This window comes from Cervus canadensis, chromosome 14 (genome assembly GCF_019320065.1).
Source record: "Cervus canadensis isolate Bull #8, Minnesota chromosome 14, ASM1932006v1, whole genome shotgun sequence".
NCBI classification, from domain to species: Eukaryota; Metazoa; Chordata; class Mammalia; order Artiodactyla; family Cervidae; genus Cervus; species Cervus canadensis.
This window is the reverse complement of record NC_057399.1, coordinates 57862393-57888369: the sequence shown is the minus strand read 5'-3', so window position 1 is coordinate 57888369 and position 25977 is coordinate 57862393. Positions and strand designations below refer to the sequence as shown.

The 25977-nt window shown below is 36.0% G+C and overlaps 1 long non-coding RNA gene across 1 annotated transcript in view; it reads left to right on the top strand.

Annotated features, from left to right (window-relative positions):
- Positions 1 to 25977, top strand: part of LOC122453111 — a 229632-nt gene that overhangs the window by 156470 nt on the left and 47185 nt on the right. Inside the window, exon 3 of the long non-coding RNA XR_006272950.1 lies at positions 22140 to 22219. This is a non-coding gene — a long non-coding RNA (uncharacterized LOC122453111). The remainder of the gene's footprint in view (positions 1 to 22139; positions 22220 to 25977) is intronic.

The window sequence follows — 25977 nt, the reverse complement described above, 5'->3', positions numbered from 1 at the left end:
AAGACATAACCTAAAGGTGGTATTAATACAACACATAAGAGTGGGAATTAATGGATTAAAATGAATAAAATAATTGCAGTTGTAAAATACAATTTAGATCTATATTATAAAGATGAATAAAATCACTGGAAGTGTGAGGTGGTAGAATTTTTTCCTAATCAAGGCAGACACACTTGGTGATCTCCTAATTCAAAGGATAGGTTCCATTTAATTTCTGGTGAATATTCTTTAACATTTAAAAGGTTTCTAGCCATAGCCTTAATTGGTAATGTTAAGTCTAAACTGTCACTGACTAGTACAGGCTCATACAGGCTACTCTTAACATAGGAAAGCTCTTACCAGGGCTTCCAGGCTCTACAAACATACTATCTACTGTATCTACAGTTACTTTTGACCTGTTATTTCTAGAACAGAGTATTTATCTCTGGCTACTTCTTCTGAAGTTTAGTGATGATCATGATAATTATATACTAATTAAGTTAATAACATAATTATACAATATGGTTAACATATCTAACAAGTATTACATAACTAAATAAAATAATTAACGATAAAATTATGCTTAATTAAATCAATACTTAAACTTTACAATAATGATCTTCATTATTACCATATCTCTTAATTTAAAAACTGCTTCTCTAAAAGCTAAATAATTTTTGTGCCACACTCAGAAAACTCCATTATGCTCAGAAGATCATAATTTAAAACAATCTTATTTTTCCACATGCTAGAAATTTAAGAATACTTTATTATTCAAATAGGAAATAACAAGCTTTTATTGTCATTTAGTAAAAAAGGTTTAAGCTGTAATAGTCAATAGTATTAGTAAGGCTAAAAGGGAATGATGATTAATTTATAAATATTTTAAGATATCTTGAAGTTACCAATTGACATTCAAATGTCTGACAGACAAGGAGACAATCTTTTATTCAATAAAATATAACCTTTGTAGTATCTGAAGTTAGAAATGTAGTGTTATTATTATTGAGTTACTAGACATACTTTCACATATAGAAATTTGATTATATTATTAATAATTAGGTTCTGGTCATATAAAATGGCCTTCTCTCAATTGATAGTTATTAAAACTATTATATTTAGCCTCGTAGGTAATATTACATTCTAGTGGGATGGAAAAGAGAATTTATAAATGATGTATGATTTTTCATGTCAGGAAAATGGGTGGATTATGACATAGAGTGTTTTCTTTTTTATGACATAGACAAGTTTTAAGATTACAGCAAAATTGAGCAGAAGTTATGATTTCCCATATACTCTCTGCCCTCACATGCAGGGCATCCCTCATCATCAAGATCTACACTGAATTTACACTGACACGTCATTGTCGTACAGAGTCAGTGGTTTCCATTAGGGTTCACTCTTGGTGTTGTGCATTCTATGGATTTGATCCCATTTATCATGACATGTCTCTATTATATGGGACATTTTCACTGCTCTAAAAGTCCTGTGTTCTGCCTATTTATCACTGCCCCTTCTCTTCCCACTGCTGCTGCTGCTGCCGAGTCGCTTCAGTCGTGTCCGACTCTGCGCGACCCCACAGATGGCAACTAACCCCTGGCAAATACTGACATTTTCCCTGTCTCCATAGTTTTGCCTTTTCTAGAATGCCATATAGGTGGAATCATTTGCATATAGCGTATTCAGATTGGCTTCTTTCACTTAGTGATATGCATTTAAGGTTCTTCTGTGTCCTTTCTTGGTTCAATAGTTCTGTTGTTTTAACTGTTGAATATTTTATTATCCAGATTTATTGCAGCTTATTTATCCATTCACCCAGTGAAGAAAACATCTGGGTTGCTTCCAAGTTTGGGCAGTTATGAGTAAAGCTGCTATATAAACATCTGTATATAGGTATTTTTGCTGAAATATTTTCAGCTCCTTTGGGTAAATATAAAAGAATGTGAGCTTTGGATTGTATAAGTAGAGTGTGCTTAGTAAGAATTCATTCTTATTGATACAAATGATTTTGTTAACATTATTTATATGAAGTGTTTTATATCATCATGAAAAGGATGTTTCCAGGATGTTATTTACTTATCTAGGCTACTATATTTATTATGCAAAGACACCATTATATAATGCCTACTTTGAAGCCAGGACTAATATTCAGTTCAGTCGCTCAGTCGTGTCCGACTCTTTGCGACCCCATGAATCACAGCACGCCAGGCCTCCCTGTCCATCACCAACTCCCGGAGTTTACTCAAACTTATGTCCATCGAGTCGGTGATGCCATCCAGCCATCTCACCCTCTATCGTCCCCTTCTCCTCCTGCCCCCAATCCCTCCCAGCATCAGGGTTTTTTCCAATGAGTCAACACTTTGCATGAGGTGGCCAAAGTATTGAAGTTTCAGCTTCAGCATCAGTCCTTCCAATGGACACCCAGGACTGATCTCCTTCAGGATGGACTGGTTGGATCTCCTTGCAGTCCAAGGGACTCTCAAGAGTCTTCTCCAACACCACAGTTCAAAAGCATCAATTTTTCAGTGCTCAGCTTTCTTCAAAGCCCAACTCTCACATCCATACATGACCACTGGAAAAACCATAGCCTTGACTAGGTGGACCTTTGTTGTCAAAGTAATGTCTCTGTTTTTTAATATGCTATCTAGGTTGGTCATAACTTTCCTTCCAAGGAGTAAGTGTCTTTTAATTTCATGGCTGCAATCACCATCTGCAGTGATTTTCGAGCCTGAAAAAATAAAGTCTAACACTGCTTCCACTGTTTCCCCATCTATTTTCCATGAAGTGATGGGACCAGATGCCATGATCTTAGTTTTCTGAATGTTGAGCTTTAAGCCAACTTTTTCACTCTCCTCTTTCACTTTTATCAAGAGGCTTTTTAGTTCCTCTTCACTTTCAGCCATAAGGGTTGTGTCATCTGCATATCTGAGGTTATTGATTTTTCTCCCAGCAATCTTGATTCCAGCTTGTGCATCTTCCAGCCCAGCATTTCTCATGATGTGCTCTGCATATAAGTTAAATAAGCAGGGTGACAATATACAGCCTTGACGTACTCCTTTTCCTATTTGGAACCAGTCTGTTGGTCCATGTCCAGTTCTAACTGTTGCTTCCTGACCTGCATACAGGTTTCTCAAGAGGCAGGTCTGGTGGTCTGGTATTCCCATCTCTTTCAGAATTTTCCAGTTTATTGTGATCCACACAGTCAAAGGCTTTGGCGTAGTCATTAAAGCAGAAATAGATGTTTTTCTGGAACTCTCTTGCTTTTTCAATGATATGAGGATATTGGCAATTTGATCTCTGGTTCCTCTGCCTTTTCTAAAACCATTAGACACTTTTTATTAGGGAAGAGAGGGAAAATTTCAAAGTCTTGAAGAGCTGACCCAGAATATAGCAAGGTTTTTGGAGAGATCTGTCAGCAAAGGCTTCCGTTTCCCAGGAGGCCTCCTTGCAGATCAGATTGTCAAGAGGAAGACCAAGTCCTAGATACAGGCTGATTGAGGCCCATCAAAGTAGCTAGAATACTGACTTTAGCACTAGGACCAATTTTAACAAGATGAAGGTATCTAATAGAAACTATATTTTAAGAGTTAAGAAGAATATTCTTTCTGCAGAGTGTTCTGAGTATGGAAAGGAAATGTTGCAGAATGATAGGTCACAGCCTTTTTCATCTTTTCTGTCTCAGTTGAGGATTAACCTAGAAATTTAGAGATGTTGAATCTACAGTTTAGATCAAGTGGGTTCAGCCATGTGGAGAAGAGTACTGCTGAGACTAGAGGGTCAGACGAAGCCCTCTCAGTACATCCTGGTTTAGCTGTGACTGGAAATTTAAGCATTTAGTCTTATGTTTTATGTGGAAAAATTAGAGCATCTCCATATTCAACATGTGGGATAGATTGTCACTGCTAATATAGTTGTTAATAGCTTATTGAACCATGTATGCCTTGATGGTAACCAAAATTGTCCGTGTTTCCTATTAACAGAGTGGATTTCTGTCACTGTTTCAATGTCATTCTTTTAAGTAAGATGAAACTTTTGAGTTTACTAGCAGGCTTATCATGCTTTTTGCTGATATTTTCTTATTAAGTCAAAAAGTACATAAAGATAGAAGTTAGGGAGAACCTGCTCTGTGTGACCTAGATTCTTCCCTGAGATGACTGTGGCACTGAAACAGACACATCTAAAAGAGCTAGGGTCTCAGTGTCATGAAGTATTGCAAATAAAATGTTACCTGACTGTACTTTCTGCAGTCAGTTTCCTACGAGTGTTTCAGCAGTTGCAAGAACAAGCAGACTCTAGCATTGAAAACTGGGTTGATATTCTTATTCAATGAAGGAATTATTAGATCAGTTTCTCAAAATATGCTTCTAAAATCAGAAAGGAGCCTGATGCCAAGTGGATTTGTTCTTTGCTGTTTCAGCCTCTGATAATGAGGCTCTCTTACCATATTTCTCGTTGCTGAAAATAAACAGAAGTGTTTTCCTTAGTGAGTAATTGATGGGCCAGGCTAATGGTTTCACAATGATAGTTGAAGCCCACGTGCTTCGAGTCCCTGACATCTATTGAAGTAAATGTATGTGTAGCCAAGGGGAATAAAAACCCACTAAATTATTACCAGCAAATGGGAAAGTACTGTCTCTTGGCTAGAAATATTAATGGATATCTGAAAGTATGTTGTAGATTGAATTATGCTGTGAGACAATATTGATTGAAATAAAATAAAGATCGGGAGAGGAAACAGCTGAGACATGCAAATGGAACACAGTACGACAGTAGTGCCGCAGATTCAGCGGAGAGGCCTGTGGCCATCTCAGAGCTATGGAGTGGTGTGCGGAGCCCACACCCAGAGAATGGCCGCAGTGACAGAATCGAGGACTGCTGATGGACCATGTGGCCCACAAAGGATTTACAATATTTACTGTCTTGTCCTTAAAAGAAAGTATGTCAACTGCATAGAGGATTAAGTTCATTTTTATACATTTACCTTGTATCCAAGAATTTTGCTAGACTTATTAATCAATATTCATGTTTTTTTTTCTAGAGCATTTTAGATTTTCATGTATGCTATTGCATCATCTTGTAATAATGCCAGCTTTAATCTTTGTGTTCCAGCCTTCGTACTTTTAATTCTCTTTCTCACTGTATTGTGTAGTTCCCCCAGCTGGTTAGAAGTAGTGAACTGCATGTGATTATTCAGGGGTGGGTAATTCAGGATTTGGCCTGTAAGTAAATTATTAATATATTTAGTTTATTTTAAAGATACCTTTTCTCAGAGTAAGAATTTTTCTTTTGTTTGTGCTTAACTATATATATATATATATATATATACCCACATGTGTGTGGATATATATGTATGTTTTCACATGTATATACCCACATATGTGTGAACACACACATATGTGTTGTGTGTATGTATATATATATATATATATATATATATAGTTGTGTGTGTGTGCTCAGTTGTGTCCAACTTTCTGTGATTCTGTGGACTGTAGACTACTAGATCCTCTGTGCATGGGATTTTCTAGGCAAGAGTACTGAAGTAGGTTGTCATTTCCTTCTCCATAGGCTCTTCCTGACTCAGGGATCAAGTGAATTTCTTGAATTTCTTGCATCTCCTGCACTGGCAGGTGGATTCTTTACCAATAGCACCACCTGGGAAGGTCATCTATATTTATATATATATAGATAATTTATATATATATATATATATATATATATAAAACCTGGAAAGTTTTCCAAAGCATTGGTTTTTAAAAATAAATGATTATAATGTACATGACTTTTTCTGCTTAAATATGATATACACATTCATGTACAAAACATATGAATATGAATGTAAGGTATATAAGGAATATATGTGGAAAGATACAGAAGAAAATAGACGTTTATGTCTCTTAAGTGGGATTAAAAAAAATCTTAGAATAACACTGAGTTTTTTATTCTCAACCTTTTTGTTTGTGTTCATGTTATACATAGTCCTTTATTTTTTCTTAAAAATGATTATAGCAAGATAAGATTTTAATAAAGTGCATGCCACAACATTCCATGTACCTCATGATTTTAACTGTAAATAAATTTCATTTTTAATGAACATTCTTACTTAAATTCTTACAGAGCCCTTAGGATATACCAGGAACTCTAACGGGTGCTTTATACTTTGTATTTTAACTCATATTAGTATAAAAATATTGAAAAGAAACAAGCCTAAAATACTCAGAATATTAATCATACATGCATATATGGAATTGTACAAATTATTTTTTTCTATACTTTAAAATTACATTTATTATTAAAATTCAAATTACCTAACATTTTAAGAAGAGTTAATTTACTCTTGCACTTAATGTGAATAGATAGTGGGTATCTTTGACTTGTACAGATATTTTATGATTTCTGTTTTCCAGAAAAGTGGAATAGTGTGGTGAGGACTTTGCATTGGGGATTTATTTTTAAATGTTGGAGTTTGAAGTCATCAAGTTTTCGGTTCTACTTAGACTTGATTATGCTGTTATTTTTCATGGTCTTTATCTGTGTGCACAGGCATCTTTTATTTTTTAGGCCCAATTAGCAGAGTTGTTTAGAATCTGTAAAAACGATTGGGTTTTGAGATTGATGTCTTTCTGTGGCAGTTTGCTATGTCTCACAGCTGCAAAATACTGCCATCCATGTTTCTCTAGCCCCAAGACGAACAAGATTGGTTAAAGAGAGGACATGGGTCAGTCATTTTAAATACACTTTCACTCAGCAGGAAAGGTGGAATGAAGTCATTCACTTTGCACTCCAGTCACTGCGTCAGCTTTCAAAACTTATGTCGAAAGAATGCAGCTTAATTATTACTCTTTTTACAAGGAACTGTCTCATCCATAGCATGCCAGGTCTTTGTAGATATTTTATAAATGTGTATCTATATCATGTTTGATAAGTTATTAGCCCATTAAAACTAGCTAACCTATCTGATGTTGATAGTTACAGCTTCACAAGGTTCTTCTTTTAAAGCTTAGAAAGTGCCATGGAAACTGAGAAGATGTAATGGCCACAAGAAATATCTCAAAAGATTTCTTAGATCTCCATCCCTTCATTTTACCTGAATGTTTAAAGTTATTTATTCTGTGGAAATGCAAATATTGTTCTACCACCCGCTGATACCTGCTTTTCTTTAATCTGATTTGCTGCTGGGTTATTACCACTGTGCTTTACTTGATAATAACCTGGACTTTTTTTTTTCTTTTTTTTTTTTTTTGAGAAAGTGGCTTCTAATGCCATGGCTGAAAAAGCTTTTTTCTCTAGTACTTGTCATGTCTTACTGTTGTAGAACATGTTTTGTTTGATCTTAATTATTGCTTCAGGCAGAACAGGTGGACTCCCTTCTTTGTTTTGAGCTACAGCAAGCAGATCAAGGTTCTGGGATGGATGATGGGTAAACTTGAAACCTTCATAAAGCTGAGCGTTTTGTGCGCAAACTTTTCTCATTTTGCACCTGTCTTTTTTTTTTTTATCATGGTTCATGATCGTTACCTCATGCTGTGTAGCCACATGGCCACCAGAATGACACTTACCATTACAAGTAAGAACCCAGCTAGAGTTCTTACCTGCATTTGGAGGAGGAGGATATTTGGGGGAAAATCAGAAAAAAGACAATTTATTTTATAACACATTTTCAGGTGTTCCATATACCCTCATTCTTGTATCGCTAGTTAAGGTCTAATTATGCACATACTGATTTTTAAATGTATTTCAGAAAGGAACTTTGATGAGTGATAATGAGAGGGATATGTCAGAATTTTTAGGTGACCAAGTAGTGATGGCTGATACCTAATTTATTACTCTTCACCATTAAAAAATAATAAAAGGAAAGCAAATAGAAATAAAAGAAATGACTTTGGTGACTCAGTATGATATTTTATATATCTTATTGTATGTGTACATATATGTGTGTGTATAACATGTATGTTATACATGTGTTATACATATATACATATTATATAGTATACATATTGTATAGTATTATGCATACATATATATGTTTTGTATCCATATTATTTAGCAATGAAAATATTTATTACAGTCTTTGATGCAACTCTATGTAGAAAGATTGTGTATTTTCTCTGGTTAGAAGGTTACTAATAATTTTAGACATTTCTATCTTTTTCTCATTTTTTACAAAGACTGTATCTTAACTACCATAACCAATTTTATGTTTAAATGAAGATTATTATCTTGGACATTATGTAGACCTCATTTAAAACACAACAAAGTAGAAAATTAAATGCCTGCATCCACATATGAAAAAACTGGCACCATATGTGCAGAACTGTATGCACAGGGATGGTTTCGTATGGCTGGGCAATGCAATGGGATTTCCAATAGTTTCTATTACAGTTATGTATTACATAAAATGAGGAAAATAAGGTTATTTGACAAAAGATAAACTCACAAATCATTCTGATAAAAGGGTTAATATGAGGTTCATTCAAACTCCACTAAAGCAAGGAAAATAAATACAAGGTGTAATTATTTTTATAGGGAAGTAACTGACCTGGGAAGTTAGTATGCTGAAGTAACTACACAGGTGAAAGGTGATTATCCAAAATACAGCTAAAAATTATGGAAGGAGGTTTTGAAATAAGAGGAAAGATATAAAAGAGCCTGGTCACAAGATACAGTCAAGTGATTTAATTTTCCTCTTAAGTTTTCTGACGTGAATTTTACTTTAATATTTTAGATGACATCAAAGAAGAACATGGAAGTTCTAAAAATGTAGTTCTGATATAGGTCTGTATAATTTTTAATGATAAAATAATGGGAAAAGACATGCAAATAAAGATGTATGTAAGATAATTTATACCTCCATAATTTTTTTATTGAAAGATAATTGGATAATTGCTTTACAGAAGGATAATTTCTTTATAGAAGTTTCTGTCAAATTTCAACATGAATCAGCCATAGGTATATATATATCACCTCCCTTTTGAACCTATCTCCCATCTCACTCCCCATCCCACCCCTCTAGGTTGATACAGAGGCCCTGTTTGAGTTTGCTGAGCCCCACAGCAAATTCCCCTTGGCTCTTTTACATATGGTAATGTAAGTTTCCATATTACTCTTTCCATACATCTAACCCTCTCCTCCCTTCTCCCCATGTCCATAAGTCTATTCTTTATGTCTGTTTCTCCACTGTTGCCCTGTTAGCAAATTCTTCAGTACCATTTTTCTAGATTCCATATATGTGCGGAAGGATAGAATATTTATCTTTCTCTTTCTGACTTACTTCATCCTGTATAATAGATTCTAGGTTAATCCACCTTATCAGAACTGACTCAAATGCATTCCTTTTTATGGGTGAGTAATATTACATTGTATATTTGTACCACTAATTCTTTGTTCATTCATCTGTAGATGGACATCTAGGCTGTTCCCATGTTCTAGTTATTGTAAATAGTGCTGCAATGAACAATGGGATACATGTGTCTTTTTCAATTTTGGTTTCCTCAGGGTATATGCCTAGGAGTGGGATTTCTGGGTCATATGGTGGTTTTTTTCCCCCCTAGTTTTTAGGAATCTCCATACCATCTTCCATAGTGGCTGTATCAATTTACATTCCCACCAACAGTGCGAGAGCGTTTTTTCTTCACACCGTCTCAGCCTTTTATTGTTTGTAGACTTTTTGAGGATGGCCATTCTGACTGGTGTGAGGTGATATCTCACTGTGGTCTTGATTTTCATTTCTCTAGTGATGTTGAGCATCTTTTCATGTGTTTGTTAGCCATCTGTATGTCTTCTTTGGAGAAGTGTCTGTTTAGGTCTTTTTCCCACTCTTTGATTAGATTGTTTGTTTTTCTAGCATTGAGTTATATGAGCAGCTCTTATACTTTTGAAATTAATCCTTTGTCAGTTGTTTCATTTGCTATTATTTTCTCCCATTCTGAGAGTTGTCTTTTCACCATGCTTATAGTTGCCTTTGCTGTGCAAAAGCTTTTATTTAGGCCCCACTTGTTTACCTTTGTTTTTATTTCCATTACTCTAGGAGGTGGGTCATAGAGATTCTTGCTTTGATTTATGTCATCGAGTGTTCTGCCTATGCTTTCCTCTAAGAGTTTTATGGTTTCTGGTCTTACATTTAGGTCTTTAATCCATTTTGAGTTTATCTTTGTGTATGGTGTTAGGAAGTGTTCTATATTCATTATTTTACATGTAGCTGTCCAGTTTTCCCAGCATCATTTATTGAAGAGGCTGTCTTTGCCTCATTGTATATTCTTGCCTCCTTTGTCAAAAATAAGGTACCCATAGGTGCATGGGTTTATTTCTGGGCTTTCTGTCTTGTTCCATTTGTTTGTATTTCTGTTTTTTTTGCCAGTACCATACGTATTGATGACTGTGCTTTGTAGTAATAATCTGAAATCAGGAAGGTTGATTCCTCCAGCTCCATACTTCTTTCTCAAGACCTCTTTGGCTATTCAGGGTCTTTTATGTTTCCATATAAATTGTGAAATTTTTTGTTTTAGTTATGTGAAAAATACCTTTGGTAATTTGATAGGGATCACATTGAACCTGTACATTACACTTGGTAGTATAATCACTTTCACAGTTTTGATTCTTCCTACCCAGGAACATGGAATATCTCTCCATCTGTTTATGTCATCTTTGATTTCTTTCATCAGTGTCTTATAATTTTCTGTGTACAGTTCTTTTGTCTCCTTAGGTAAGTTTATTCCTAGATATATTTTTTTGTTGTTGTTGCAATGGTGAATGGGATTGATTCCTTAATTTCTCTTTGTGATTTTTAATAGTTAGCATATAGAAATGCAAGTGATTTCTGTGTATTGATTTTGTATCCTGCAACTTTGATAAAATTCACTGCTTAGCTCTAGTAATTTTCTGATACTATCTTTAGGGTTTTCTAAGTGCAGTATCATGTCATCTGCAAACAGTGAGAGCTTTACTTCTTCTTTTCCAATCTGGATTCTTTTTATTTCTTTTCCTTCTCTGATTGCTATAGCTAGGACTTCCAGAACTACATTGAATAATAGTGGTGAAAGTGGACATCCTTGTCTTGTTCCTGATCATAGGGGGAATGCTTTCAGTTTTTCACCATTGACAATAATGTTGCTGTAGACTTACCATATATGGCCTTTACTGTGTTGAGGTAGGTTCCTTCTATGCCCATTTTTTTGAACAGTTTTAATCATAAATGGGTGCCGAATTTTGTCAAAAGCTTTTTCTGCATCTATTGAGATTATCATATGGTTTTCAACTTTTCAATTTGTGAATATGGTGTATCACATTGATTGATTTGAATATATTGAAGAATCCTTGCATTTCTGGAATAAACCCAACTTGATCACGGTGTATGAGCTTTTTGATGTGTTGCTGAATTCTGTTTGCTAAAATTTGTTGAGGATTTTTGCATCTATGTTCATCAGTGATATTGGCCAGTAGTTTTCTTTTTTTGTATTGTCTTTGTTTCATTTTGGTATCAGGATGATGGTGGCCTAGTAAAAGGAGTTTGGAAGTGTTCCTTCCACTGTAATTATTTGAAAGAGTTTTAGAATAGGCATTAGTTCTTCTCCAAATGTTTGATAGAATCCTCCTGTGAAGCCATTTGGTCCTGGGCTTCTGTTTCTTGGGAGTTTTTGATCACAGCTTCAATTTCAGTGCTTGTAATTGGATTGTTCATAATTTCTATTTATTCCTGGTTCAGTATTGGAATATTCTTTTCTAAGAATCTGTCCATTTCTTCCAGGTTATCCATTTTATTGCCATATAGTTGTTCATAATAATCTCTTATAATCCTTTGTATTTCTGCATAGTCTGTTGTAACCTCTCCTTTTTTCATTTCTAATTTTGTCGATTTGATTCTTCTCTTTTTTCCTTGGAAAGTCTGGCTAAATGTTTGTCAGTTTTGTTTATCTTCTCAAAGAACCAGCTTTTAGTTTCATTAATCTTTACTGTTGTTTCTTTCATTTCCTTTTCACTTATTTCTGCTCAGATCTTTATGACTTTTTTCCTTCTTCTATGTTTGGGACATTTTTTGTTCTTCTTTCTCCAGTTGTTTTAGGTATAAAGTTAGGTTGTCTGTTAGATGTTTTTCTTGTTTTTTGAGGTAGGATTGTATTGCTATAAATTTCCCTCTCAGGACTGCTTTGCTGCCTCCCATACATTTTGAGTTGTCATGTTTTTATTGTCATTTGTTTCTAGGAATTTTTTTATTTCCCTTTTGATTTCTTCAGTATCCTGTTGGTTATTTAGAAAGGTGTTGTTTAATCTCCATGTGTTTGTGTTTCTTATACTTTTTTCTTGTAATTGATATCTAGTCTCATAGTATTGTGGTCAGAGAAGATGCTTGATACAATGTCAATTTTCTTAAATTTACTGATGTTTGATCTGTGATCCAAGATGTGGTCTATCCTGGAGAATGTTTCAGGTGCCCTTGAGAAGAAGGTGTATTCTTCTGCATTTGGATGGAATGTCCTCAAGATATCAATGAGATCCATCTCATCTAATGTATCATTTAAGACTTGTGTTTCCTTATTAATTTTCTGTTTTGATGATCTGTCCATTAGTGTGAGTGGGGTGTTAAAGTCTCCTACTATTATTGTGTTACTGTCAATTTCTCATTTTATGTCTGTTAGTGTTTGTCTTCTGTACTGAGGTGCTCCTATGTTGGGTGCATAGATATTTACAATTGTTATGTCTTCCTCTTGGATTGATCCTTTGATCATTATATAGTGTCCTTCCGTAGCTCTTGTGATCTTCTTTATTTAAAGTCTATTTTGTCTGATATGAGAATTGTTACTCCAGCTTTATTTTGCTTCCCATTTGCATGGAATTTATTTTTCCATCCTCTCACTTTCAGTCTGTATGTTTCTTTAAGTCTGAGGTAGTGAGTTTCTTGTAGACAGCATGTATCTGGGTCTTGTTTTTGTATCCATTCAGCCAGTCTGTGTGTTTTGGTTGGAGCATTTAATCCAGTTACATTTAAAGTAATTATTGATATATATGTTCCTATTGCCATCTTCTTAATTGTTTGGGTTTATTTTATAGATCTTTTTTCTTCTTTTTTATTTCTTGACTATATAATCTGTTTAACATTTATTGTAAAGCTGGTTTGGTGGTACTGAATTCTCTTAACTTTTGCTTGTCTGAAAAGCTTTTTATTTCTGCATCAATTTTGAATGAGATCCTTGCCGGGTACTGTAATCTTGGTTGTAGATTTTTCCCTTTCAGTACTTTAAATATATCCTGCCATTGTCTTTTGGCCTGCAGAGTTTTCAGCTGTGAAGCATATGGGTTTTCCCTTGTAGGTTACTTGTTGCTTCTCCCTTGCTTTTTTTTTTTTTTTAATATTCTGTCTTTGTGTTTAGTCTTTGTTAGTTTGATTAGTATGTGTCTTCGTGTGTTTCTCCTTGGGTTTATCCTGTATGGGACTGTTTGCACCTCTTGGACATGATTGACTATTTCCTTTTCCACATTGGGAAATTTTTCAATGATGATCTCTTCAAAAATTTTCTCATACCTTTTCTTTTTCTCTTCTTCTTCTGGGATCTCTGTAATTTGAATATTGGTGTGTTTGATATTGTCCCAGAGGTGTCTGAGACTATCCTCAATTCTTTTCACTCCTTTCACATTATTCCACTCCTCAGAAGCTATTTCCACCATTTTACCTTCCAGCTTGGTGATTCATCTGCTTCAGATATTCTGCTATTGATTCCTTATGGAGTATTTTTCATTTTAGTAACTGTGTTGTTTGTCGCTGCATGTTTATTCTTTAATTTTTCTAGGTCTTTGTTACTTGATTCTTGCATTTTCTCCATTTTGTTTTCAAGGTTTTTGATCATCTTTACTATCATTATTCTGAATTCTTTTTCAGGTAGTTTGCCTATTTCCTCTTTATTTATTTGGGCTTCTGTGTTTCTAGTTTCTTTCATTTGTGTAGTATTTCTCTGCCTTTTCATTTTTTTTTTAACTTACTGTGTTTGAGGTTTCCTTTTCCTTGAGGTTTCAAGGTTGAATTCTTTCTTCCTTTTGGTTTTTGCCCTCCTAAAGTTGATAGGGTGAGATTTGTGAGCACCTGATGATGGCTCCACTGTACAGTCATAAGGGATTTGACTTAGGTCATACCTGAATGGTCTAGTGGTTTCCCCTACTTTCTTCAGTTTAAGTCTGAATCTAATAGACAGAGAGCCTGATGAACTATGGATGGAGGTTCGTGACATTGTACAGGAGACAGGGATCAAGACCATCCCCATGGAAAAGAAATACAAAAAGGCAAAATGGTTGTCTGAGGAGGGCTTACAAATAGCTGTGAAAAGAAGAGAAGCAAAAAGCAAAGGAGGAAAGGAAAGATATACCCATTTGAATGCAGAGTTCCAAAGAATAGCAAGGAGAGATAAGAAAGCCTTCCTCAGTGATCAGTGCAAAGAAATAGAGGAAAACAACAAAATGGGAAAGACTAGAGATCTGTTCAAGAAATTAGAGATATCAAGGGAATAATTTCAGGCAAAGATGGGTTCGATAAAGGACAGAAATGGTATGGACCTAACAGAAGCAGAAGATATTAAGAAGAGGTGGCAAGAATACACAGAAGAACTGTGGCAAAAAAGATCTTCATGACCCAGATAATCAAAATAGTGTGATCACTCACCTAGAGCCAGACATCCTGGAATGTGAAGTCAAGTGGGCCTTAGAAAGCATCGCTACGAACAAAGCTAGTGGATATGATAGAATTCCAGTTGAGCTATTTCAAATCCTGAAAGATGATGCTGTGAAAGTGCTGTACTCAGTATGCCAGCAAATTTGGAGAACTCAGCAGTGGCCACAGGACTGGAAAATGTCCATTTTCATTCCAATCCCTAAGAAAGGCAATCCCAAAGAATGTTCAAACTACTGCAAACTTGCACTCATCTCACACGCTAGTAAAGTAATGCTCAAAATTCTCCAAGCCAGGCTTCAGCAATACGTGAACCATGAACTTCCAGATGTTCAAGCTGGTTTTAGAAAAGGCAGACGAACCAGAGATCAAATTGTCAACATCCACTGGATCATCGAAAAAGCAAGAAAGTTCCAGAAAAACATCTATTTCTGGTTTATTGACTATGCCATAGCCTTCGACTGTGTGGATCACAACAATCTGTGGAAAATTCTTGAAAGAGAATGGGAATACCAGAGCACCTGACTGCCTCTGAGAAACCTGTAGCAGGTCAGGAAGCAACAGTTAGAACTGGACATGGAACAACAGACTGGTTCCAAATAGGAAAAGGAGTACATCAAGGCTGTATATTGTCACCCTGCTTATTTAACTTATATGCAGAGTACATCATGAGAAACGTGGGCTGGAAGAAGCACAAGCTGGAATTAAGATTGCTGGGAGAAATATCAATAACCTCAGATATGCAGATGACACCACCCTTATGGCAGAAAGTGAAGAGGAATTGAAAAGCCTCTTGATGAAAGTGAAAGAGGAGAGTGAAAAAGTTGGCTTAAAGCTCACCATTCAGAAAACTAAGATCATGGCATCTGATCCCATCACCTCATGGGAAATAGATGGGGAGACAGTAGAAACAGTGTCAGACTTTATTTTTCTTGGGCTCCAAGATCACTGCAGATAGTGACTGCAGCCATGAAATTAAAAGACACTTACTCCTTGAAAGGAAGGTTCTGACCAACCTAGACAGCATATTAAAAAGCAGAGACATTACTTTGCCAACAAAGGTCCATCTGGTCAAGGCTAGGGTTTTTCCTGTGGTCATGTATGGATGTGAGAGTTGGACTGTGAAGAAAGCTGAGCGCCGATGAATTGATGCTTTTGAACTGTGGTGTTGGAGAAGACTCTTGAGAGTCCCTTGGACTGCAAGTAGATCCAACCAGTTCATCCTAAAGGAGATCAGTCCTGGGTGTTCATTGGAAGGACTGATGCTGAAGCTGAAACTCCAATACTTGGCCACCTCATGTGAAGAGTTGACTCATTGGAAAAGACCCTGATGCTGGGAGGGATTGGGGGCAGGAGGAGAAGTGGACGACAGAGGATGAGATGGCTGAATGGCATCACCGACTCAATGGATGTGAGTTTGAGTAAACTCCGGGAGTTGGTGATGGACAGGGAGGCCTGGCGTGCTGTGATTCATGGGGTCGCAAAGAGTCAGACACGACCCAGCAACTGAGCTGAACTGAACTGAACTGGTGATGGCTCCACCCCCTACACATGACCCAGCAGTGTCGCCTTCCTTCCAAGGCTGACCGGCCTTTCTCCACAGTCATTTCCTGCCATAATCTCCTCCCTCATATCCCCTCAAGCCGTCTGTCCACAGTCAACAGCAGCCCTGGCCTGGGGATTGCTCCACAATCCCTAAACTCCATCCTAGCCACTCCACTGTTTGGGTATGTATGGCTGCTGCAAGAACTGATTCTCATTCCATTTAGGCTGCCACAGGTAAGCTGTTTCACTCTCAGGCTTAAATGTTTCTCCTCTGACTCAGACAGTTGCCCCGATGTGGGGATCGGACCATGCTTCAGTTTCCCCACCCACTGAGGGCAGGTCCAGTTCTACTAACACTCCTGTTTTTCCCTCTAGTTCCTTCATCCTATGGAGTTCTGTGTGGGCCTATATATTCTTTTCCACTGGTCAGGTATTCCTGTCCACTCTAAGCTGCTGTTCTGCATGCACTTCTGTCTGAAGGTGTATTCTTGATGTATCTGTGGATAGAGATACACTCCATGTCCACCTACTCCTCTGCCATCTTGTTTCTCTCATACCTCCATAATTTTTATTACATAATCTCTAGGACTTGTGCTGTTTCTATCATATAAATTTATCAAAAGTGGTTTCAGAGGCAAAATAATGAGTTATCATTATAGCTCATAAATTGTTTCTGTCTTGAGGCTGCTGAATAATTATCAACCTCAATAAAGTTTTGAATTTCTCAACAATGAGATATAAACTTGTAATAATAGTAAAATGTAGTTCCAACCCAGAGATTTCCTTAATCTATCACTTTCAATATTTTATCAAATGAAATCCAAAAAAGCCCTTTATTATAATTTAAGTGCATTTTAGTGAATATTATAGTCATTACAATTTTATTTACAATGTAAGTAATGTATAATGTATATAATATAAATACTGTAATATTTGCAATGTAATTAATACTTGATTAATTAATAATTTATGCATGAATCCAGAAATGATATGAATGGATAAAGAAGATAGTTTCTTGTGGTTATTTTCATTATGTATCTTTTGATAATTGTTAGTGTGAGTATATATATATCTACTATTTTTATTGGGCAATGGGTTTAGAAACTTTGTTGTGATAATCATTATATTCAATTTTCCTTTGATTATCTCAGTTCTCTTTGTACCAGCTGTGCTTGGTGGATGTTTGCTAAATTGAAAAAATAGGGAATCATTTATTCAGAATATGAATTTACAAACATCTGCATTCACCTTAACAAAGCAGTAATTCTGTGTAAGACCCAGTGGCTGCAAAAAAGTAGTTAACAGTTTTAAGTATTCACATTGCATAGTTTCTGCATGGAATGGCTCACACAGCACATTCTGTGTCACTGAGAGCATTTAGAACACCAAATGCAGTAAAAAATAAACCACCTGATGTTGCAGTCAAATTGCCACCAGACATAGCGCTTGAGCAATTTTAGCAGTGCAGGTGTGCGTGTAGAGTAATGCCCCCTTAGAATTCTTTTTAGATACTATCCAGTGTGAATATAAAGCAGAAAAATTCCATACATAGCAGACTCTTTCTTCTTTTAATTTTATTTTCAAATTACCTTTAACCTTTTTTTTTTTTTTTTGGTGGCCTTTTACAGAAGTGTATTGACAATTTACGCAGTTGTCTATAGTTTAACTTGGGGTTTCCCAGGTGGCTCAGTGGTAAAAAATCCACTTTTCAATGGAGGAAACAGAGAAGATGCAGGTTTAATCCTTGGGTTGGGAAGATTCCCTGAAAGATGAAACCGCAACCCAGTCTAGTATTTTTGCCAGGATAATCCCATGACAGAGGAGCCTGGTGGGCTACAGTCCATGGGATTGCAAAGAGTTGGACATGACTGAGCATGCAGAAACACACACACACGCACACACACACAGAGTTTAAGTTATGTTATAACTTTTGTTTTTTATAAAATTCCTGCTTTCTTTTTGGATTTTCTTTTCCAAATAGGTTTGGAGTGGGCTTTAAATAGGAAAGTTATACTCTAAGGATACAGTTAAAATCAATTTCATCTGAGACACGAGCAGTGTTTTTTTTTTTTTTAAGTTGACATCATCATGTATGTTTATTGCCTAGAGGTAATTCACCTGATACACTTTATTTCTTCATCATTACTACCTCTGTTTTCATCTTTTGGAACACGTAGTTCTTCATATTTTTGTGTCTTTTTTGTGCCTTCTGAGATGATCCCAGAGCTGATTAGCCATGTGAATTCTGCTGTTTTTCCTGGTTTTGAGTTTTTTCATAAATATTTATCTGTTAAAAAAACAGGAAAGATCCTGAAATGAAAACTCTCAATCTCATTACTAAAAGTCCATGTACTTCCTTTTTCTTCCCATAATTTTTATAGAAGTTAAGTAGCACATTAGAGAAATTTAAAGTTCCTTTTCCATCTTCCTCACTTTATGCTCAAAGGCAAACTATTCTGCTAAATTTGATAGACATTCATGTATGTAAAACCACTTAGTAGTTTTACATTTTACTCATTCTGTTTCATAGCTAATTCATTATATTACATATTAATTTATAATATGTATATCTACATATGTATATTTTCTTCAGCAAATGACCATTTTATTTAGAAATACCTTTTTAAGTCCTGTCCATGTTTATACACATTTATATATATGTAAAACATTTTATATTTTACATAATTTATATTTTTTTCAAAATATATATTGCTTATATTTTATATTAAGATATTTATTTTATGAATGTGATATCAATTTGAGAATGTTTAGTATGCTTATATGCATAACAATATGCTAGTAGTGAAATAAATCATCTCCAAGATTAGTGGTCGAAAACCACAAGAATCTTGTCCTCATCAGTTTTCTGTTTGAAAGAGCTTAGTGGGAACACCTTGTCATTGCTTTAATCAGCATGACCTGGTTTCCCCAAAGGCTTGAATTTAAATCACCTCAAACTTTGTTTGCTGATTTCTCTAGCAATTGATGCTGTATATCATCCCTTAGTATGACCTCAGCATGACCTCTCGGCATGACCTCTCCATGTGGCCTAGGCTTCCTCACCCAAGGCATTGGGGTTCCAAAAGGCAAGCATCCCAAAAGAGAGAAAGCGAAATGGAAGCTTCATTGTCTTTCTAACTTGTCCTAAGACATCACTCAGATCATCAGGCTCAGGTTGAGGTCCAGCATCTTATCATTGCATCAGGACTAGATGTGAATGAGCTTTGTTGGTAGTGGTACATCAGTTGCAGATCCATTGATTTTTTTTTTTCCTCAGTCTGAAAATCTGTGAACTAACAAGGTAAATTATTTGTTCCTTGTATTCAGCATGTAGTAGAGAGACAGGCTTGAGATAATTGCAATAGACATAACAAGGAGGAAAAGGGAGACTTACAGTAGTCACTGGTCCTGGACATTCTGAAACCCAGCTGAGTGCTGGCTGTGAGCTGCTTGATTCCCTAAACACAATTTAGTCCTAATTCTGGGAAATGACTCTCCATGGCTTTTTATTCTCCCCTCTGAGATTTTGTTTTAACCTGTGAGTTGAGTCATTCTCCCTCACCTATACAAAAATATTTGTGTTTGCAAATAGGTGGTATTCAGCCTATTTCCTCCCTATGGTAGTTCATGGGTTCAACTGCTTTTTGTTTTTATGGCTTCATTTTGCCTTGTCCCTTTTAGCACAAGCTCATATAACTTGATTAAAAAATTTGTGGGCTTTTACTCTTCGGTTATAAAACAACCCTTTAGACAGAAGCCATACCCAGCAGCCTCTCTAGAAGAAAGTCTTTATTCAGCACTTTAAAGTGTTGTCATTGTCATCTGGCCTTTATCTTTACTTATAAGAATCCATGAATTATTTCCATCATTGTCTTTGCATGTACATTTGTCCTTTTCCCCTGGATTCTTCCTTTCTCCCCTTCCCTTCCTTCTTTTCTTCCTTCCTCCTTCCGTTTTTTTTCCTTCTTTTTTCTCTCTCTTGTTTCTATTATTTTTTGGCTGTGGGAGGTCTTCGTTGCTGGGTGGGCTGTTGCTTTAGTAGCAGTATCTTAACTCCACTCTCCTCAACTCAGTGCATTCACTGTGTTCTGCTTGTGCTTTGCGGTCCTTATCTGTGATCCAGAAAGTAGCTTCATGCAGAAAGCCAGGATGAGCAGGAGACTCACCTGGTGTGTTACCCTTCTGCCATAACTCATAATCATGGGGAGCAGCCTTCTGGCTAATGACTGAAAACAAAAGAATTGCCTTATTTACTTTGTTAAGGTTATAGTTATTGTAGTTGGAGGGTTGGTTTGGAACCAATGATGTTAGAAGTAACACTCTATCTTATGTGAAAATTTTAGAAGTGAAGCTTTCACATAGTTTCTAATTAAAGATATTCTGTGTGAGTTAGTCACTTAGTTGTGCCTGACTCTTACGACCTCATAGACTGTAGCCCATCAGGTTCCTCTGTCTGTGAGATTCTCCAGGCAAGAAGGCTGTAATAGGTTGCCATTTCCTTCTCCAAATTAATGATATCTGGATAATAAAAAACGGATGTGAAATGAATATGTCCTACTTACTTTTTAAGACTACTGTATTTTGGGCTGTAGTGATGACATTCATATTCATTTGGTATTCTTACTCAAAAAAGAGGGTTATAGCTTTTATCTAGTATGTTTGTAATAGACTGTATATTTTCATATCTCTGCTATTTTTGAATAGGAGCATAAATTTGTGAGAGTTCATGGGCTTTCAGATTCAAATATATCATGATTATTGTTCCATTTGTATTAATTAAAATGTGTTTATTCCTCAAACTGCTAAATCTTCCTAACCTTTCATCTTGTTTTACAGTAGAAGTAATAATTGATATTCAAATATTTCATGCTAAGATTAAGTGAGTTAATGGAAGTGCAAGTATTTAGTCAATTTGCAGGTAAAGATGGCACTGATCAATTTTAGTTTTTATCTTTGTATTGTGACAAATCAAGTTATTTTGTAAATCAGATGATAGTTGCATAGTTAGATCACACTTGCAAGAGTGACTTATTTCCATTTTTGACTAGTCTTCATTTGCCATGGTGAAAACTTTTTATTTTTAAATATAACATCATTCTCTTGTAATATTCATTCACATTATCAATCAACTTGTTAAATATTTTTTAAAACTCATTAGGAAGAATCAGTGGAGCTCCAGGGTTGTAAAACTAAGCAGTGATTTATCTTGTTTATTGTACACTGGAAATCAGTGGGAAGGTGAATTGTTGACAGTGTAATTGTTATTAGATCCATATACTTTATGCGCAGACATACTTTCCTGATGCTATATAATATTATTCAGCAAAAACCGTTTTCACATACCTGAGAAATCTAAGGCTCAAAGTTTAAGTAGGCTGGATTACATAATGTCAGAGCCAGAATTGGAAACAGATAGGGAAAATTGAATTTTGCCATTTCTACACATGTGAAGATCCTGGATATTTAAAACTCTGGTTGCATGGAGAAGCCCTAAGGTTGAAACAGTTTGGATAAACTGATAGATGACCAATATTTTAGATACCTAACAAATATGTGTTAAAAATGAATTTAGGGATTAGAAGATGTGACTGCTACTGCTTGAAAAATAAGCTCTCTCTTTTTCTGATGTTCAAATCTATAGGACTAGTCTCTTCCTAATGCCACTAGCAAAACAAGTAACTCTACCTCATGCTTTGTCCATTTCTTGTTTCCTCAGAAGTATTTCTCATGGGCAGTAATTAAATACTTAGGACAGGCAAGATTAGATTTTTTTTTTTTCAGTTTGTTTTGGGGTTAGGTTACTCCAAGCTTTGCTGAGTTACCTCAAGGTTTGTTTCCTTCCAATTCATTTCCTATGAAAACAATAGCACATATTATACTATGACTAAAAATTTTTATAGACAAGTTAGAGAAAAGGATCAACTTTACATTTTTACCTACTGGTTTTCTTTTCTTTTTTTTGTTTTAGCTTTGGAAGAGAGGAGTTGAATAATAAACAGATGCACTGAACTTGAAGGAAAAATGCTTTTCTGTCTTAAAGATTGAAATGTAAGTTGCAAGTATAATTCTGTTTTACTGCACACATGTAGCGAATTTTTAAGGAACAAGAAGTTTATTGCATCAAGGACAGCATGAGTCAATGGTTTTAGGCGATTTAATAATAACCATGAAAAATCTTCAGTATGATATATTGGCTGTGACATATCTTATAAAGTGTCATGTAGAACTTGCTGAATTGTATCATTGAAGGCTGCAATCCTTAGAACAGAGAAAGTTCTTTAAATGTAGGTCATTGTGCTCTTTTGTATAATCAGATAGAAGTATCAGAACTTTTATGATGCTTAAACAAGGAAAACGAAAACCATCTTATTAATTCATTTTAAGATATAGCTCATAATTGTTCCAGCATAAGTGACACTCTTATCTAAATGTCAGTTAATAGAATGAACCTTCAGAAGACTGGGGGTACAGTTTTAATAATAATATATTTGATATGAAAAAGTAAACTATTCAAAATGTTGCTTGGCGTTCTGTTTTATCTGTTGTGAAGGTAGTGTGGCTTGGACAAATGGGATAATATCCAATCAATGATCTGGTTGCAAAAAATGTTATTTCAGTATCACTCCGACTCTACTGATAATCAGGTATACCTCAAACGTAAGAATCTACTCTAAGATGTTGCAGTTACAACAAAAGTAAATCTTAGTTGAAATAACCATTTGAAAGTAATCAAGCAATGATGGTGTCATAAGTATGCAGATCTCTGAATCAATGCCTCTATCTAATAGTAAAAAGAACCCAGCCATTAAAGAACCTACAAAAACATCACTTCAGTTCAGTCGCTCAGTCATGTCCAACTCTTTGTGACCCCATGGACTGCAGCATGACAGGCCTCCCTGTCCATCACCCACAGCCAGAGTTTACTCAAACTCATGTCCATTGATTCAGTGATGCCATCCAACCATCTCATCTTCTGTCCTTCCCTTCTCCTGCTGCCTTCAATCTTTCCCAGCATCAGGGTCTTTTCCGATGAGTCAGTTCTTTGCATCAGGTGGATAAAGTATTGGAGCTTCAGCTTTATCATCAGTCCTTCCAATGAATATTCAGGCCTGATTTTTATCTCCTTGCAGTCTGGGGGACTCTCAAAAGTCTTCTCCAACACCACAGTTCAAAAGCATCAATTCTTTGGCATTCAGCTTTCTTTATGGTCCAACTCTCACATGCATACATGACAACTGGAAAAACCGTAGCTTTGACTAGACAGAACTTTGTTGGCAAAGTAATGTCCCTGCTTTTTAATATGCTGTCTAGATTGGCCATAACTTTTCTTCCAAAGAGCAAACAATTTTTAATTTCATGGCTGCAGTCACCATCTGCAGTGATTTTGGAGTCCAAGAAAATATTGTCCCTCACTGTTTCCTTTCTTCCCCATCTATTTGCCATGAAGTGATGGGACCAGATGTCATGATATTAGTTTTTTGAATGTTGAGTTTTAAGCCAACTTTTTCACTCTACTCTTTCAATTTCATCAAGAAGCTCTTTAGTTCCCCTTCACTCTCTTCCATAAGGGTGGTGTCATCTGCATATCTGAGGTTATTGATATTTCTCCTGGCCATCTTGATTCCAGTTTGTGCTTCATTCAGCCCGGCATTTATTATGATATACTCTGCATATAAGTTAAATGAGCAGGGTGACAATATACAGCCTTGACCTACTCCTTTCCCCATTTGGAACCAGTCTGTTGTTCCATGTCCAGTTCTAACTGTTGCTTCTTGACCTGCATACAGATTTCTCAGGAGGCAGGTCAGGTGGTTGGGCATTCCCATCTCTTTCAGAATTTTCCACAGTTTGCTGTGATCCACACAGTCAAAGGCTTTGGCATAGTCAATAAAGGAGAAATAGATGTTTTTCTGGAATTCTCTTGCTTCTTCTGTGATCCAATGGATGTTGGCAATTTGATCTCTGGTTCATATGCCTTTTCTAAATCCACCTTGAACATCTGGAAGTTCTAGATTTATGTAGTATTGTAGCCAGGCTTGGAGAATTTTGAGCATTACTTTACTAGCATGTGAGATGAGTACAATTGTGTGGTAGTTTGAACTTTGTTTGGCATTGCCTTTCTTTGAGATTGGAATGAAAACTGACCTTTTCCAGTCCTGTGGCCACTGCTGTGTTTTCCAAATTTGCTAGCATATTGAGTGCAGCACTTTCACAGCATCATCTTTTAGGACTTGAAATAGCTCAACTAGAATTCCATCACCTCCACTAGTTTTGTTCATTGTGATGCTTCCTAAGGCACACCTCAGACTCCTGGATGTCTGGCTCTAGGTGAGTGATCACACCATTGTGGTTATCTGGGTCATGAAGATCTTTTTTGTATAGTTCTTCTGTATATTCTTGCCACTTTTTCTTAGTATCTTCTACTTCTATTAGGTCCATCCCATTCCTGTCCTTTATTGTGCCCATCTTTGCATGAAATATTCCCTTGGTATCTCTAATTTTCTTGAAGAGATCTCTAGTTCTTCCCATTCAATTGTTTTCCTCTTTTTATTTGCATTGACCATTGAGGAAGGCTTTCTTATCTCTCCTTGCTATTCTTTGGAACTCTGCATTCAGATAGGCATATCTTTCCTTTTCTCCTTTGCCTTTGGCCTATCTTCTTTTCTCAGGTATTTGTAAAGCTTCCTCAGACAGTAGTTTTGCCTTTTTGTATTTCTTTTTCTTGCAGATGGTCTTGATCACTGCTTCTTGTACCATATCATCAACCTCCATCCATAGTTCTTCAGACACTCTGTCAGCTCTAATCATTTGAATTTGTTTGTCACTTCTACTATATAATCATAATGGATTTGATTTAGGTCATACCCAAATGGCCTAGTGGTTTTCCCTACTTTCTTCAATTTAAGTCTGGATTTTGCAATAAGGACTTCTTGATCTGAGCTACAGTCAGCACCCAGTCTTTTCTTTTTTTTTTTTTTGCTGACTGTGTAGAACTTCTCCATATTAGGCTGCAAGGAATATAATCAATCTGATTTTGGAATTGGCCATCTGCTAATGTCCATGTGTTGAGTCATCTCTTTTGTTGTTGGAAGAGGGTATTTGCTATGACCAGTGAGTTCTCTTGACAAAACTCTTCTGACAACACGTGGTCCACTGAAAAAGGAAATGGCAAACCACTTCAGGATTATTGCCTTGAGAACCCCATGAACAGTATGAAAAGGCAAATGACACCTAAAGATGAATTCCCCAGGTCAGTAGGTGCCGAATACACTACTGGAGAAGAAACTCCAGGAAGAATGAAGAGACAGAGCCAAAGCGAAAACAACACCCATCTGTGGATGTGACTGGTGATGAAAGTAAAGTCCGATGCTGTAAAGAACTGTATTCCATAGGAACCTGAAATATTAGGTCCATGAATCAAGGTAAATTGGAAGTGGTCAAGCAGGAGATGGCAAATGGCCAGAGTTAACACTGATATTTTAGGAATCAGTGAGCTAAACTGGACTGGAATGGGCGAGTTTAATTTGGATGACTATTATATCTACTACTGTTGGCAACAGTCCCTTACAAGAATTGGAATAGCCCTCATAGTCAACAACAGAGTCCAAAATTCAGTACTTGGGTGCAGTCTCAAAATGACAGGATGGTCTCTGTTTCCAAGGCAAACCATTCAGCATCACAGTAATCCAAGTCTATGCCCCAATCTCTACTGCTGAAGAAACTGAAGTTGAGCAATTCTAAGATGACCTATAAGACCATCTACAAAACCAGGAAAATATGCTTATATGAGCATCTTTTTTCTATAA